General features: G+C 46.9%; 2 protein-coding genes across 2 annotated transcripts in view; both read right to left on the bottom strand.

The window, feature by feature from the left end:
• col6a3 (collagen, type VI, alpha 3) overlaps positions 1-16,293 on the bottom strand; it is a 108,488-nt gene that overhangs the window by 57,595 nt on the left and 34,600 nt on the right. The gene's annotated exons all lie outside the window — the stretch shown is intronic.
• Positions 1-16,293, bottom strand: part of LOC139292560 (collagen alpha-1(XII) chain-like) — a gene marked incomplete at its 3' end in the record, with an annotated part of 61,124 nt that overhangs the window by 32,855 nt on the left and 11,976 nt on the right. The gene's annotated exons all lie outside the window — the stretch shown is intronic.

Here is a 16,293-nt window from a genome sequence, read left to right as displayed (position 1 = left end):
CAGCAAGAGGCCGTGCATGTTAACATACCAAAGACAGTTGGTGGTTCTGGGGTGACGTCAATAACCACAGCCTCCACGGAGGACTGTAATTGCTGTTGGACACTGGGAAGGTCAGTGAATTCAGACACAGATAGAGCAGAACTGGGATGGTGGGATATCCTCTGCAGTTCGCTGCTATCAGAGTTCCTGGTTCCAATTGCAAAGGTCAAGACACCCAGCTGTTTGAGAGCAGAGGCTGGTGCATCAACACTGTCAGAAGACCTTCCACCACTTAGCAATATTAGGAGCTGTGGAACTCCTTCCACACGCCTGCTTCCAGCAGAGGCCGTGAAAACATTATCCGTCAAGTACTGGAGAGCTGCTCCAGTGTTGAGGGGTCTTCCCCCTTTGTGCCTCAAACCTCTGACAGTGTCAAGGATCTGGCCTTTTGTCCTAAATGTGTTCAGATAGAACTGGACAGCTGGATCTCTGCTGTACTGAACCACTGAGACACGGTCTTTGTTGTCATCCACACTGAGTGTCTCTACTACTCTTTGGACAAAGTCTCGCATGGCTGGGAATCCAGTTCTAGTACCATCAGATCCATCCAACAAGAACACAACATCCCTTCCTGGTAGCGCTTTCTCCACTAGGGAACATAAAATTTCAGACATATTTAGGTTGATGTGTCAAATGTTTCCGGTGTGAAAGTCAGATGACAAAAGCCAGCATCTACGTTTAAATAACTCACTCTAGTAATGCTGGCAAAACTGTTTTGTCAAAGTGACACTGGCTGACCTCAACTTAGTAAAATACACTTTAATGCAGTTCAATTTGCATCCTATCATGATCGTGGAATGTAAAAATGGATCACTTTCTTACCAGTGACTGTTGGTGTCAGGGCCGTGGCCCTCACTAGCACTTTGCTCATTACAGAGGAGAGCCGTTCTTGGACACTGGGGAGGTCAGTGAACTCAGACACTGATAGAGCGTAACTGGGGTCATATGATATCTTCTGCAGCTCTCTACTATCAGAGTTCCTTGTTCCAATGCCAATCACAAAGATGCCCTGCTGTTTGAGAGCAGAGGCTGGGGTATCCACATTGTCAAAAGACCTTCCACCATTTAGCAGGATCAACAACTGTGGAACACCTTGCAGGCGCCTACTCCCGGAGGAGTTTGTAAAGACGTTGTCCCTGACATATTGGAGGGCTGCCCCGGTGTTGAGGGGTCTGCCTCCTCTGTGTCTCAGCCCTCTGACCGAATCCAAAATATCATCACGTGTTTTGTATGTTTTCAGATCGAAATGGACCTCTGCATCTCTGCTGTACTGGACCACAGAGACACGGTCTTGGTTTTCTCCCACATTGAGTTCCTCCACCACACTTTCAACAAAATCACGCATGGCAGGGAAGCCATTCCTTGTGCTATCAGAGCCATCCAGAAGGAATACGATATCCTTTTTGGCAGTGTCGACTGAAAAGAGACAGGAAGACAAACAGTATAAACCTTTGCACAAGCAACGCTGGCGCACTAATCATCAAGTGGTGGACTATATTTTCTTTTAAATCACCTAGCACTGCCTATTTCATTGTTAAACAGTGCAAAAGCACACCACCACCTCTCTTTCGATGCACACCTGGAGCTAAACAAATGTCACACTTAATTACTTTGCCTCAGCTTAGGTGAAACAAGTCAGGTAGCTTTTCGGGCCAGCAAGAGGCCGTGCATGTTAACATACCAAAGACAGTTGGTGGTTCTGGGGTGACGTCAATAACCACAGCCTCCACGGAGGACTGTAATTGCTGTTGGACACTGGGAAGGTCAGTGAATTCAGACACAGATAGAGCAGAACTGGGATGGTGGGATATCTTCTGCAGTTCGCTGCTATCAGAGTTCCTGGTTCCAATTGCAAAGGTCAAGACACCCAGCTGTTTGAGAGCAGAGGCTGGTGCATCAACACTGTCGGAAGACCTTCCACCACTTAGCAATATTAGGAGCTGTGGAACTCCTTCCACACGCCTGCTTCCAGCAGAGGCCGTGAAAACATTATCCGTCAAGTACTGGAGAGCTGCTCCAGTGTTGAGGGGTCTTCCCCCTTTGTGCCTCAAACCTCTGACAGTGTCAAGGATCTGGCCTTTCGTTCTAAATGTGTTCAGATAGAACTGGACAGCTGGATCTCTGCTGTACTGAACCACTGAGACACGGTCTTTGTTGTCATCCACACTGAGTGTCTCTACTACTCTTTGGACAAAGTCTCGCATGGCTGGGAATCCAGTTCTAGTACCATCAGATCCATCCAACAAGAACACAACATCCCTTCCTGGTAGCGCTTTCTCCACTAGGGAACATAAAATTTCAGACATATTTAGGTTGATGTGTCAAATGTTTCCGGTGTGAAAGTCAGATGACAAAAGCCAGCATCTACGTTTAAATAACTCACTCTAGTAATGCTGGCAAAACTGTTTTGTCAAAGTGACACTGGCTGACCTCAACTTAGTAAAATACACTTTAATGCAGTTCAATTTGCATCCTATCATGATCGTGGAATGTAAAAATGGATCACTTTCTTACCAGTGACTGTTGGTGTCAGGGCCGTGGCCCTCACTAGCACTTTGCTCATTACAGAGGAGAGCCGTTCTTGGACACTGGGGAGGTCAGTGAACTCAGACACTGATAGAGCGTAACTGGGGTCATATGATATCTTCTGCAGCTCTCTACTATCAGAGTTCCTTGTTCCAATGCCAATCACAAAGATGCCCTGCTGTTTGAGAGCAGAGGCTGGGGTATCCACATTGTCAAAAGACCTTCCACCATTTAGCAGGATCAACAACTGTGGAACACCTTGCAGGCGCCTACTCCCGGAGGAGTTTGTAAAGACGTTGTCCCTGACATATTGGAGGGCTGCCCCGGTGTTGAGGGGTCTGCCTCCTCTGTGTCTCAGCCCTCTGACCGAATCCAAAATATCATCACGTGTTTTGTATGTTTTCAGATCGAAATGGACCTCTGCATCTCTGCTGTACTGGACCACAGAGACACGGTCTTGGTTTTCTCCCACATTGAGTTCCTCCACCACACTTTCAACAAAATCACGCATGGCAGGGAAGCCATTCCTTGTGCTATCAGAGCCATCCAGAAGGAATACGATATCCTTTTTGGCAGTGTCGACTGAAAAGAGACAGGAAGACAAACAGTATAAACCTTTGCACAAGCAACGCTGGCGCACTAATCATCAAGTGGTGGACTATATTTTCTTTTAAATCACCTAGCACTGCCTATTTCATTGTTAAACAGTGCAAAAGCACACCACCACCTCTCTTTCGATGCACACCTGGAGCTAAACAAATGTCACACTTAATTACTTTGCCTCAGCTTAGGTGAAACAAGTCAGGTAGCTTTTCGGGCCAGCAAGAGGCCGTGCATGTTAACATACCAAAGACAGTTGGTGGTTCTGGGGTGACGTCAATAACCACAGCCTCCACGGAGGACTGTAATTGCTGTTGGACACTGGGAAGGTCAGTGAATTCAGACACAGATAGAGCAGAACTGGGATGGTGGGATATCTTCTGCAGTTCGCTGCTATCAGAGTTCCTGGTTCCAATTGCAAAGGTCAAGACACCCAGCTGTTTGAGAGCAGAGGCTGGTGCATCAACACTGTCGGAAGACCTTCCACCACTTAGCAATATTAGGAGCTGTGGAACTCCTTCCACACGCCTGCTTCCAGCAGAGGCCGTGAAAACATTATCCGTCAAGTACTGGAGAGCTGCTCCAGTGTTGAGGGGTCTTCCCCCTTTGTGCCTCAAACCTCTGACAGTGTCAAGGATCTGGCCTTTCGTTCTAAATGTGTTCAGATAGAACTGGACAGCTGGATCTCTGCTGTACTGAACCACTGAGACACGGTCTTTGTTGTCATCCACACTGAGTGTCTCTACTACTCTTTGGACAAAGTCTCGCATGGCTGGGAATCCAGTTCTAGTACCATCAGATCCATCCAACAAGAACACAACATCCCTTCCTGGTAGCGCTTTCTCCACTAGGGAACATAAAATTTCAGACATATTTAGGTTGATGTGTCAAATGTTTCCGGTGTGAAAGTCAGATGACAAAAGCCAGCATCTACGTTTAAATAACTCACTCTAGTAATGCTGGCAAAACTGTTTTGTCAAAGTGACACTGGCTGACCTCAACTTAGTAAAATACACTTTAATGCAGTTCAATTTGCATCCTATCATGATCGTGGAATGTAAAAATGGATCACTTTCTTACCAGTGACTGTTGGTGTCAGGGCCGTGGCCCTCACTAGCACTTTGCTCATTACAGAGGAGAGCCGTTCTTGGACACTGGGGAGGTCAGTGAACTCAGACACTGATAGAGCGTAACTGGGGTCATATGATATCTTCTGCAGCTCCTTACTATCAGAGTTCCTTGTTCCAATGCCAATCACAAAGATGCCCTGCTGTTTGAGAGCAGAGGCTGGGGTATCCACATTGTCAAAAGACCTTCCACCATTTAGCAGGATCAACAACTGTGGAACACCTTGCAGGCGCCTACTCCCGGAGGAGTTTGTAAAGACGTTGTCCCTGACATATTGGAGGGCTGCCCCGGTGTTGAGGGGTCTGCCTCCTCTGTGTCTCAGCCCTCTGACCGAATCCAAAATATCATCACGTGTTTTGTATGTTTTCAGATCGAAATGGACCTCTGCATCTCTGCTGTACTGGACCACAGAGACACGGTCTTGGTTTTCTCCCACACTGAGTTCCTCCACCACACTTTCAACAAAATCACGCATGGCAGGGAAGCCATTCCTTGTGCTATCAGAGCCATCCAGAAGGAATACGATATCCTTTTTGGCAGTGTCGACTGAAAAGAGACAGGAAGACAAACAGTATAAACCTTTGCACAAGCAACGCTGGCGCACTAATCATCAAGTGGTGGACTATATTTTCTTTTAAATCACCTAGCACTGCCTATTTCATTGTTAAACAGTGCAAAAGCACACCACCACCTCTCTTTCGATGCACACCTGGAGCTAAACAAATGTCACACTTAATTACTTTGCCTCAGCTTAGGTGAAACAAGTCAGGTAGCTTTTCGGGCCAGCAAGAGGCCGTGCATGTTAACATACCAAAGACAGTTGGTGGTTCTGGGGTGACGTCAATAACCACAGCCTCCACGGAGGACTGTAATTGCTGTTGGACACTGGGAAGGTCAGTGAATTCAGACACAGATAGAGCTGAACTGGGATGGTGGGATATCTTCTGCAGTTCGCTGCTATCAGAGTTCCTGGTTCCAATTGCAAAGGTCAAGACACCCAGCTGTTTGAGAGCAGAGGCTGGTGCATCAACACTGTCGGAAGACCTTCCACCACTTAGCAATATTAGGAGCTGTGGAACTCCTTCCACACGCCTGCTTCCAGCAGAGGCCGTGAAAACATTATCCGTCAAGTACTGGAGAGCTGCTCCAGTGTTGAGGGGTCTTCCCCCTTTGTGCCTCAAACCTCTGACAGTGTCAAGGATCTGGCCTTTCGTTCTAAATGTGTTCAGATAGAACTGGACAGCTGGATCTCTGCTGTACTGAACCACTGAGACACGGTCTTTGTTGTCATCCACACTGAGTGTCTCTACTACTCTTTGGACAAAGTCTCGCATGGCTGGGAATCCAGTTCTAGTACCATCAGATCCATCCAACAAGAACACAACATCCCTTCCTGGTAGCGCTTTCTCCACTAGGGAACATAAAATTTCAGACATATTTAGGTTGATGTGTCAAATGTTTCCGGTGTGAAAGTCAGATGACAAAAGCCAGCATCTACGTTTAAATAACTCACTCTAGTAATGCTGGCAAAACTGTTTTGTCAAAGTGACACTGGCTGACCTCAACTTAGTAAAATACACTTTAATGCAGTTCAATTTGCATCCTATCATGATCGTGGAATGTAAAAATGGATCACTTTCTTACCAGTGACTGTTGGTGTCAGGGCCGTGGCCCTCACTAGCACTTTGCTCATTACAGAGGAGAGCCGTTCTTGGACACTGGGGAGGTCAGTGAACTCAGACACTGATAGAGCGTAACTGGGGTCATATGATATCTTCTGCAGCTCTCTACTATCAGAGTTCCTTGTTCCAATGCCAATCACAAAGATGCCCTGCTGTTTGAGAGCAGAGGCTGGGGTATCCACATTGTCAAAAGACCTTCCACCATTTAGCAGGATCAACAACTGTGGAACACCTTGCAGGCGCCTACTCCCGGAGGAGTTTGTAAAGACGTTGTCCCTGACATATTGGAGGGCTGCCCCGGTGTTGAGGGGTCTGCCTCCTCTGTGTCTCAGCCCTCTGACCGAATCCAAAATATCATCACGTGTTTTGTATGTTTTCAGATCGAAATGGACCTCTGCATCTCTGCTGTACTGGACCACAGAGACACGGTCTTGGTTTTCTCCCACATTGAGTTCCTCCACCACACTTTCAACAAAATCACGCATGGCAGGGAAGCCATTCCTTGTGCTATCAGAGCCATCCAGAAGGAATACGATATCCTTTTTGGCAGTGTCGACTGAAAAGAGACAGGAAGACAAACAGTATAAACCTTTGCACAAGCAACGCTGGCGCACTAATCATCAAGTGGTGGACTATATTTTCTTTTAAATCACCTAGCACTGCCTATTTCATTGTTAAACAGTGCAAAAGCACACCACCACCTCTCTTTCGATGCACAGCTGGAGCTAAACAAATGTCACACTTAATTACTTTGCCTCAGCTTAGGTGAAACAAGTCAGGTAGCTTTTCGGGCCAGCAAGAGGCCGTGCATGTTAACATACCAAAGACAGTTGGTGGTTCTGGGGTGACGTCAATAACCACAGCCTCCACGGAGGACTGTAATTGCTGTTGGACACTGGGAAGGTCAGTGAATTCAGACACAGATAGAGCAGAACTGGGATGGTGGGATATCTTCTGCAGTTCGCTGCTATCAGAGTTCCTGGTTCCAATTGCAAAGGTCAAGACACCCAGCTGTTTGAGAGCAGAGGCTGGTGCATCAACACTGTCGGAAGACCTTCCACCACTTAGCAATATTAGGAGCTGTGGAACTCCTTCCACACGCCTGCTTCCAGCAGAGGCCGTGAAAACATTATCCGTCAAGTACTGGAGAGCTGCTCCAGTGTTGAGGGGTCTTCCCCCTTTGTGCCTCAAACCTCTGACAGTGTCAAGGATCTGGCCTTTTGTCCTGAATGTGTTCAGATAGAACTGGACAGCTGGATCTCTGCTGTACTGAACCACTGAGACACGGTCTTTGTTGTCATCCACACTGAGTGTCTCTACTACTCTTTGGACAAAGTCTCGCATGGCTGGGAATCCAGTTCTAGTACCATCAGATCCATCCAACAAGAACACAACATCCCTTCCTGGTAGCGCTTTCTCCACTAGGGAACATAAAATTTCAGACATATTTAGGTTGATGTGTCAAATGTTTCCAGTGTGAAAGTCAGATGACAAAAGCCAGCATCTACGTTTAAATAGCTCACTCTAGTAATGCTGGCAAAACTGTTTTGTCAAAGTGACACTGGCTGACCTCTACTTAGTAAAATACACTTTAATGCAGTTCAATTTGCATCCTATCATGATCGTGGAATGTAAAAATGGATCACTTTCTTACCAGTGACTGTTGGTGTCAGGGCCGTGGCCCTCACTAGCACTTTGCTCATTACAGAGGAGAGCCGTTCTTGGACACTGGGGAGGTCAGTGAACTCAGACACTGATAGAGCGTAACTGGGGTCATATGATATCTTCTGCAGCTCTCTACTATCAGAGTTCCTTGTTCCAATGCCAATCACAAAGATGCCCTGCTGTTTGAGAGCAGAGGCTGGGGTATCCACATTGTCAAAAGACCTTCCACCATTTAGCAGGATCAACAACTGTGGAACACCTTGCAGGCGCCTACTCCCGGAGGAGTTTGTAAAGACGTTGTCCCTGACATATTGGAGGGCTGCCCCGGTGTTGAGGGGTCTGCCTCCTCTGTGTCTCAGCCCTCTGACCGAATCCAAAATATCATCAAGTGTTTTGTATGTTTTCAGATCGAAATGGACCTCTGCATCTCTGCTGTACTGGACCACAGAGACACGGTCTTGGTTTTCTCCCACATTGAGTTTCTCCACCACACTTTCAACAAAGTCACGCATGGCAGGGAAGCCATTCCTTGTGCTATCAGAGCCATCCAGAAGGAATACGATATCCTTTTTGGCAGTGTCGACTGAAAAGAGACAGGAAGACAAACAGTATAAACCTTTGCACAAGCAACGCTGGCGCACTAATCATCAAGTGGTGGACTATATTTTCTTTTAAATCACCTAGCACTGCCTATTTCATTGTTAAACAGTGCAAAAGCACACCACCACCTCTCTTTCGATGCACAGCTGGAGCTAAACAAATGTCACACTTAATTACTTTGCCTCAGCTTAGGTGAAACAAGTCAGGTAGCTTTTCGGGCCAGCAAGAGGCCGTGCATGTTAACATACCAAAGACAGTTGGTGGTTCTGGGGTGACGTCAATAACCACAGCCTCCACGGAGGACTGTAATTGCTGTTGGACACTGGGAAGGTCAGTGAATTCAGACACAGATAGAGCAGAACTGGGATGGTGGGATATCTTCTGCAGTTCGCTGCTATCAGAGTTCCTGGTTCCAATTGCAAAGGTCAAGACACCCAGCTGTTTGAGAGCAGAGGCTGGTGCATCAACACTGTCGGAAGACCTTCCACCACTTAGCAATATTAGGAGCTGTGGAACTCCTTCCACACGCCTGCTTCCAGCAGAGGCCGTGAAAACATTATCCGTCAAGTACTGGAGAGCTGCTCCAGTGTTGAGGGGTCTTCCCCCTTTGTGCCTCAAACCTCTGACAGTGTCAAGGATCTGGCCTTTTGTCCTGAATGTGTTCAGATAGAACTGGACAGCTGGATCTCTGCTGTACTGAACCACTGAGACACGGTCTTTGTTGTCATCCACACTGAGTGTCTCTACTACTCTTTGGACAAAGTCTCGCATGGCTGGGAATCCAGTTCTAGTACCATCAGATCCATCCAACAAGAACACAACATCCCTTCCTGGTAGCGCTTTCTCCACTAGGGAACATAAAATTTCAGACATATTTAGTTTGATGTGTCAAATGTCTCCGTTGTGAAAGTCAGATGACAAAAGCCAGCATCTACATTTAAATAGCTCACTCTAGTAATGCTGGCAAAACTGTTTTGTCAAAGTGACACTGGCTGACCTCTACTTAGTAAAATACACTTTAATGCAGTTCAATTTGCATCCTATCATGATCGTGGAATGTAAAAATGGATCACTTTCTTACCAGTGACTGTTGGTGTCAGGGCCGTGGCCCTCACTAGCACTTTGCTCATTACAGAGGAGAGCCGTTCTTGGACACTGGGGAGGTCAGTGAACTCAGACACTGATAGAGCGTAACTGGGGTCATATGATATCTTCTGCAGCTCCTTACTATCAGAGTTCCTTGTTCCAATGCCAATCACAAAGATGCCCTGCTGTTTGAGAGCAGAGGTTGGGGTATCTACATTGTCAAAAGACCTCCCACCATTTAGCAGGATCAACAACTGTGGAACACCTTGCAGGCGCCTACTCCCGGAGGAGTTTGTAAAGACGTTGTCCCTGACATATTGGAGGGCTGCCCCGGTGTTGAGGGGTCTGCCTCCTCTGTGTCTCAGCCCTCTGACCGAATCCAAAATATCATCACGTGTTTTGTATGTTTTCAGATCGAAATGGACCTCTGCATCTCTGCTGTACTGGACCACAGAGACACGGTCTTGGTTTTCTCCCACATTGAGTTCCTCCACCACACTTTCAACAAAATCACGCATGGCAGGGAAGCCATTCCTTGTGCTATCAGAGCCATCCAGAAGGAATACGATATCCTTTTTGGCAGTGTCGACTGAAAAGAGACAGGAAGACAAACAGTATAAACCTTTGCACAAGCAACGCTGGCGCACTAATCATCAAGTGGTGGACTATATTTTCTTTTAAATCACCTAGCACTGCCTATTTCAATGTTAAACAGTGCAAAAGCACACCACCACCTCTCTTTCGATGCACACCTGGAGCTAAACAAATGTCACACTTAATTACTTTGCCTCAGCTTAGGTGAAACAAGTCAGGTAGCTTTTCGGGCCAGCAAGAGGCCGTGCATGTTAACATACCAAAGACAGTTGGTGGTTCTGGGGTGACGTCAATAACCACAGCCTCCACGGAGGACTGTAATTGCTGTTGGACACTGGGAAGGTCAGTGAATTCAGACACAGATAGAGCAGAACTGGGATGGTGGGATATCTTCTGCAGTTCGCTGCTATCAGAGTTCCTGGTTCCAATTGCAAAGGTCAAGACACCCAGCTGTTTGAGAGCAGAGGCTGGTGCATCAACACTGTCGGAAGACCTTCCACCACTTAGCAATATTAGGAGCTGTGGAACTCCTTCCACACGCCTGCTTCCAGCAGAGGCCGTGAAAACATTATCCGTCAAGTACTGGAGAGCTGCTCCAGTGTTGAGGGGTCTTCCCCCTTTGTGCCTCAAACCTCTGACAGTGTCAAGGATCTGGCCTTTTGTCCTGAATGTGTTCAGATAGAACTGGACAGCTGGATCTCTGCTGTACTGAACCACTGAGACACGGTCTTTGTTGTCATCCACACTGAGTGTCTCTACTACTCTTTGGACAAAGTCTCGCATGGCTGGGAATCCAGTTCTAGTACCATCAGATCCATCCAACAAGAACACAACATCCCTTCCTGGTAGCGCTTTCTCCACTAGGGAACATAAAATTTCAGACATATTTAGGTTGATGTGTCAAATGTTTCCGGTGTGAAAGTCAGATGACAAAAGCCAGCATCTACGTTTAAATAGCTCACTCTAGTAATGCTGGCAAAACTGTTTTGTCAAAGTGACACTGGCTGACCTCAACTTAGTAAAATACACTTTAATGCAGTTCAATTTGCATCCTATCATGATCGTGGAATGTAAAAATGGATCACTTTCTTACCAGTGACTGTTGGTGTCAGGGCCGTGGCCCTCACTAGCACTTTGCTCATTACAGAGGAGAGCCGTTCTTGGACACTGGGGAGGTCAGTGAACTCAGACACTGATAGAGCGTAACTGGGGTCATATGATATCTTCTGCAGCTCTCTACTATCAGAGTTCCTTGTTCCAATGCCAATCACAAAGATGCCCTGCTGTTTGAGAGCAGAGGCTGGGGTATCCACATTGTCAAAAGACCTTCCACCATTTAGCAGGATCAACAACTGTGGAACACCTTGCAGGCGCCTACTCCCGGAGGAGTTTGTAAAGACGTTGTCCCTGACATATTGGAGGGCTGCCCCGGTGTTGAGGGGTCTGCCTCCTCTGTGTCTCAGCCCTCTGACCGAATCCAAAATATCATCAAGTGTTTTGTATGTTTTCAGATCGAAATGGACCTCTGCATCTCTGCTGTACTGGACCACAGAGACACGGTCTTGGTTTTCTCCCACATTGAGTTTCTCCACCACACTTTCAACAAAGTCACGCATGGCAGGGAAGCCATTCCTTGTGCTATCAGAGCCATCCAGAAGGAATACGATATCCTTTTTGGCAGTGTCGACTGAAAAGAGACAGGAAGACAAACAGTATAAACCTTTGCACAAGCAACGCTGGCGCACTAATCATCAAGTGGTGGACTATATTTTCTTTTAAATCACCTAGCACTGCCTATTTCAATGTTAAACAGTGCAAAAGCACACCACCACCTCTCTTTCGATGCACACCTGGAGCTAAACAAATGTCACACTTAATTACTTTGCCTCAGCTTAGGTGAAACAAGTCAAGTAGCTTTTCAGGCCAGCAAGAGGCCGTGCATGTTAACATACCAAAGACAGTTGGTGGTTCTGGGGTGACGTCAATAACCACAGCCTCCACGGAGGACTGTAATTGCTGTTGGACACTGGGAAGGTCAGTGAATTCAGACACAGATAGAGCAGAACTGGGATGGTGGGATATCTTCTGCAGTTCGCTGCTATCAGAGTTCCTGGTTCCAATTGCAAAGGTCAAGACACCCAGCTGTTTGAGAGCAGAGGCTGGTGCATCAACACTGTCGGAAGACCTTCCACCACTTAGCAATATTAGGAGCTGTGGAACTCCTTCCACACGCCTGCTTCCAGCAGAGGCCGTGAAAACATTATCCGTCAAGTACTGGAGAGCTGCTCCAGTGTTGAGGGGTCTTCCCCCTTTGTGCCTCAAACCTCTGACAGTGTCAAGGATCTGGCCTTTTGTCCTGAATGTGTTCAGATAGAACTGGACAGCTGGATCTCTGCTGTACTGAACCACTGAGACACGGTCTTTGTTGTCATCCACACTGAGTGTCTCTACTACTCTTTGGACAAAGTCTCGCATGGCTGGGAATCCAGTTCTAGTACCATCAGATCCATCCAACAAGAACACAACATCCCTTCCTGGTAGCGCTTTCTCCACTAGGGAACATAAAATTTCAGACATATTTAGGTTGATGTGTCAAATGTTTCCGGTGTGAAAGTCAGATGACAAAAGCCAGCATCTACGTTTAAATAACTCACTCTAGTAATGCTGGCAAAACTGTTTTGTCAAAGTGACACTGGCTGACCTCAACTTAGTAAAATACACTTTAATGCAGTTCAATTTGCATCCTATCATGATCGTGGAATGTAAAAATGGATCACTTTCTTACCAGTGACTGTTGGTGTCAGGGCCGTGGCCCTCACTAGCACTTTGCTCATTACAGAGGAGAGCCGTTCTTGGACACTGGGGAGGTCAGTGAACTCAGACACTGATAGAGCGTAACTGGGGTCATATGATATCTTCTGCAGCTCTCTACTATCAGAGTTCCTTGTTCCAATGCCAATCACAAAGATGCCCTGCTGTTTGAGAGCAGAGGCTGGGGTATCCACATTGTCAAAAGACCTTCCACCATTTAGCAGGATCAACAACTGTGGAACACCTTGCAGGCGCCTACTCCCGGAGGAGTTTGTAAAGACGTTGTCCCTGACATATTGGAGGGCTGCCCCGGTGTTGAGGGGTCTGCCTCCTCTGTGTCTCAGCCCTCTGACCGAATCCAAAATATCATCAAGTGTTTTGTATGTTTTCAGATCGAAATGGACCTCTGCATCTCTGCTGTACTGGACCACAGAGACACGGTCTTGGTTTTCTCCCACATTGAGTTTCTCCACCACACTTTCAACAAAGTCACGCATGGCAGGGAAGCCATTCCTTGTGCTATCAGAGCCATCCAGAAGGAATACGATATCCTTTTTGGCAGTGTCGACTGAAAAGAGACAGGAAGACAAACAGTATAAACCTTTGCACAAGCAACGCTGGTGCACTAATCATCAAGTGGTGGACTATATTTTCTTTTAAATCACCTAGCACTGCCTATTTCATTGTTAAACAGTGCAAAAGCACACCACCACCTCTCTTTCGATGCACACCTGGAGCTAAACAAATGTCACACTTAATTACTTTGCCTCAGCTTAGGTGAAACAAGTCAGGTAGCTTTTCATGCCAGCAAGAGGCCGTGCATGTTAACATACCAAAGACAGTTGGTGGTTCTGGGGTGACGTCAATAACCACAGCCTCAACGGAGGACTGTAATTGCTGTTGGACACTGGGAAGGTCAGTGAATTCAGACACAGATAGAGCAGAACTGGGATGGTGGGATATCTTCTGCAGTTCGCTGCTATCAGAGTTCCTGGTTCCAATTGCAAAGGTCAAGACACCCAGCTGTTTGAGAGCAGAGGCTGGTGCATCAACACTGTCGGAAGACCTTCCACCACTTAGCAATATTAGGAGCTGTGGAACTCCTTCCACACGCCTGCTTCCAGCAGAGGCCGTGAAAACATTATCCTTCAAGTACTGGAGAGCTGCTCCAGTGTTGAGGGGTCTTCCCCCTTTGTGCCTCAAACCTCTGACAGTGTCAAGGATCTGGCCTTTTGTCCTGAATGTGTTCAGATAGAACTGGACAGCTGGATCTCTGCTGTACTGAACCACTGAGACACGGTCTTTGTTGTCATCCACACTGAGTGTCTCTACTACTCTTTGGACAAAGTCTCGCATGGCTGGGAATCCAGTTCTAGTACCATCAGATCCATCCAACAAGAACACAACATCCCTTCCTGGCAGCGCTTTCTCCACTAGGGAACATAAAATTTCAGACATATTTAGGTTGATGTGTCAAATGTTTCCGGTGTGAAAGTCAGATGACAAAAGCCAGCATCTACGTTTAAATAGCTCACTCTAGTAATGCTGGCAAAACTGTTTTGTCAAAGTGACACTGGCTGACCTCTACTTAGTAAAATACACTTTAATGCAGTTCAATTTGCATCCTATCATGATCGTGGAATGTAAAAATGGATCACTTTCTTACCAGTGACTGTTGGTGTCAGGGCCGTGGCCCTCACTAGCACTTTGCTCATTACAGAGGAGAGCCGTTCTTGGACACTGGGGAGGTCAGTGAACTCAGACACTGATAGAGCGTAACTGGGGTCATATGATATCTTCTGCAGCTCCTTACTATCAGAGTTCCTTGTTCCAATGCCAATCACAAAGATGCCCTGCTGTTTGAGAGCAGAGGTTGGGGTATCTACATTGTCAAAAGACCTCCCACCATTTAGCAGGATCAACAACTGTGGAACACCTTGCAGGCGCCTACTCCCGGAGGAGTTTGTAAAGACGTTGTCCCTGACATATTGGAGGGCTGCCCCGGTGTTGAGGGGTCTGCCTCCTCTGTGTCTCAGCCCTCTGACCGAATCCAAAATATCATCACGTGTTTTGTATGTTTTCAGATCGAAATGGACCTCTGCATCTCTGCTGTACTGGACCACAGAGACACGGTCTTGGTTTTCTCCCACATTGAGTTCCTCCACCACACTTTCAACAAAATCACGCATGGCAGGGAAGCCATTCCTTGTGCTATCAGAGCCATCCAGAAGGAATACGATATCCTTTTTGGCAGTGTCGACTGAAAAGAGACAGGAAGACAAACAGTATAAACCTTTGCACAAGCAACGCTGGCGCACTAATCATCAAGTGGTGGACTATATTTTCTTTTAAATCACCTAGCACTGCCTATTTCAATGTTAAACAGTGCAAAAGCACACCACCACCTCTCTTTCGATGCACACCTGGAGCTAAACAAATGTCACACTTAATTACTTTGCCTCAGCTTAGGTGAAACAAGTCAAGTAGCTTTTCAGGCCAGCAAGAGGCCGTGCATGTTAACATACCAAAGACAGTTGGTGGTTCTGGGGTGACGTCAATAACCACAGCCTCCACGGAGGACTGTAATTGCTGTTGGACACTGGGAAGGTCAGTGAATTCAGACACAGATAGAGCAGAACTGGGATGGTGGGATATCTTCTGCAGTTCGCTGCTATCAGAGTTCCTGGTTCCAATTGCAAAGGTCAAGACACCCAGCTGTTTGAGAGCAGAGGCTGGTGCATCAACACTGTCGGAAGACCTTCCACCACTTAGCAATATTAGGAGCTGTGGAACTCCTTCCACACGCCTGCTTCCAGCAGAGGCCGTGAAAACATTATCCGTCAAGTACTGGAGAGCTGCTCCAGTGTTGAGGGGTCTTCCCCCTTTGTGCCTCAAACCTCTGACAGTGTCAAGGATCTGGCCTTTTGTCCTGAATGTGTTCAGATAGAACTGGACAGCTGGATCTCTGCTGTACTGAACCACTGAGACACGGTCTTTGTTGTCATCCACACTGAGTGTCTCTACTACTCTTTGGACAAAGTCTCGCATGGCTGGGAATCCAGTTCTAGTACCATCAGATCCATCCAACAAGAACACAACATCCCTTCCTGGTAGCGCTTTCTCCACTAGGGAACATAAAATTTCAGACATATTTAGGTTGATGTGTCAAATGTTTCCGGTGTGAAAGTCAGATGACAAAAGCCAGCATCTACGTTTAAATAGCTCACTCTAGTAATGCTGGCAAAACTGTTTTGTCAAAGTGACACTGGCTGACCTCTACTTAGTAAAATACACTTTAATGCAGTTCAATTTGCATCCTATCATGATCGTGGAATGTAAAAATGGATCACTTTCTTACCAGTGACTGTTGGTGTCAGGGCCGTGGCCCTCACTAGCACTTTGCTCATTACAGAGGAGAGCCGTTCTTGGACACTGGGGAGGTCAGTGAACTCAGACACTGATAGAGCGTAACTGGGGTCATATGATATCTTCTGCAGCTCCTTACTATCAGAGTTCCTTGTTCCAATGCCAATCACAAAGATGCCCTGCTGTTTGAGAGCAG

This window comes from Enoplosus armatus, chromosome 11 (genome assembly GCF_043641665.1).
Source record: "Enoplosus armatus isolate fEnoArm2 chromosome 11, fEnoArm2.hap1, whole genome shotgun sequence".
NCBI lineage: Eukaryota > Metazoa > Chordata > Actinopteri > Centrarchiformes > Enoplosidae > Enoplosus > Enoplosus armatus.
This window is presented reverse-complemented; position numbering and strand designations above follow the sequence as displayed.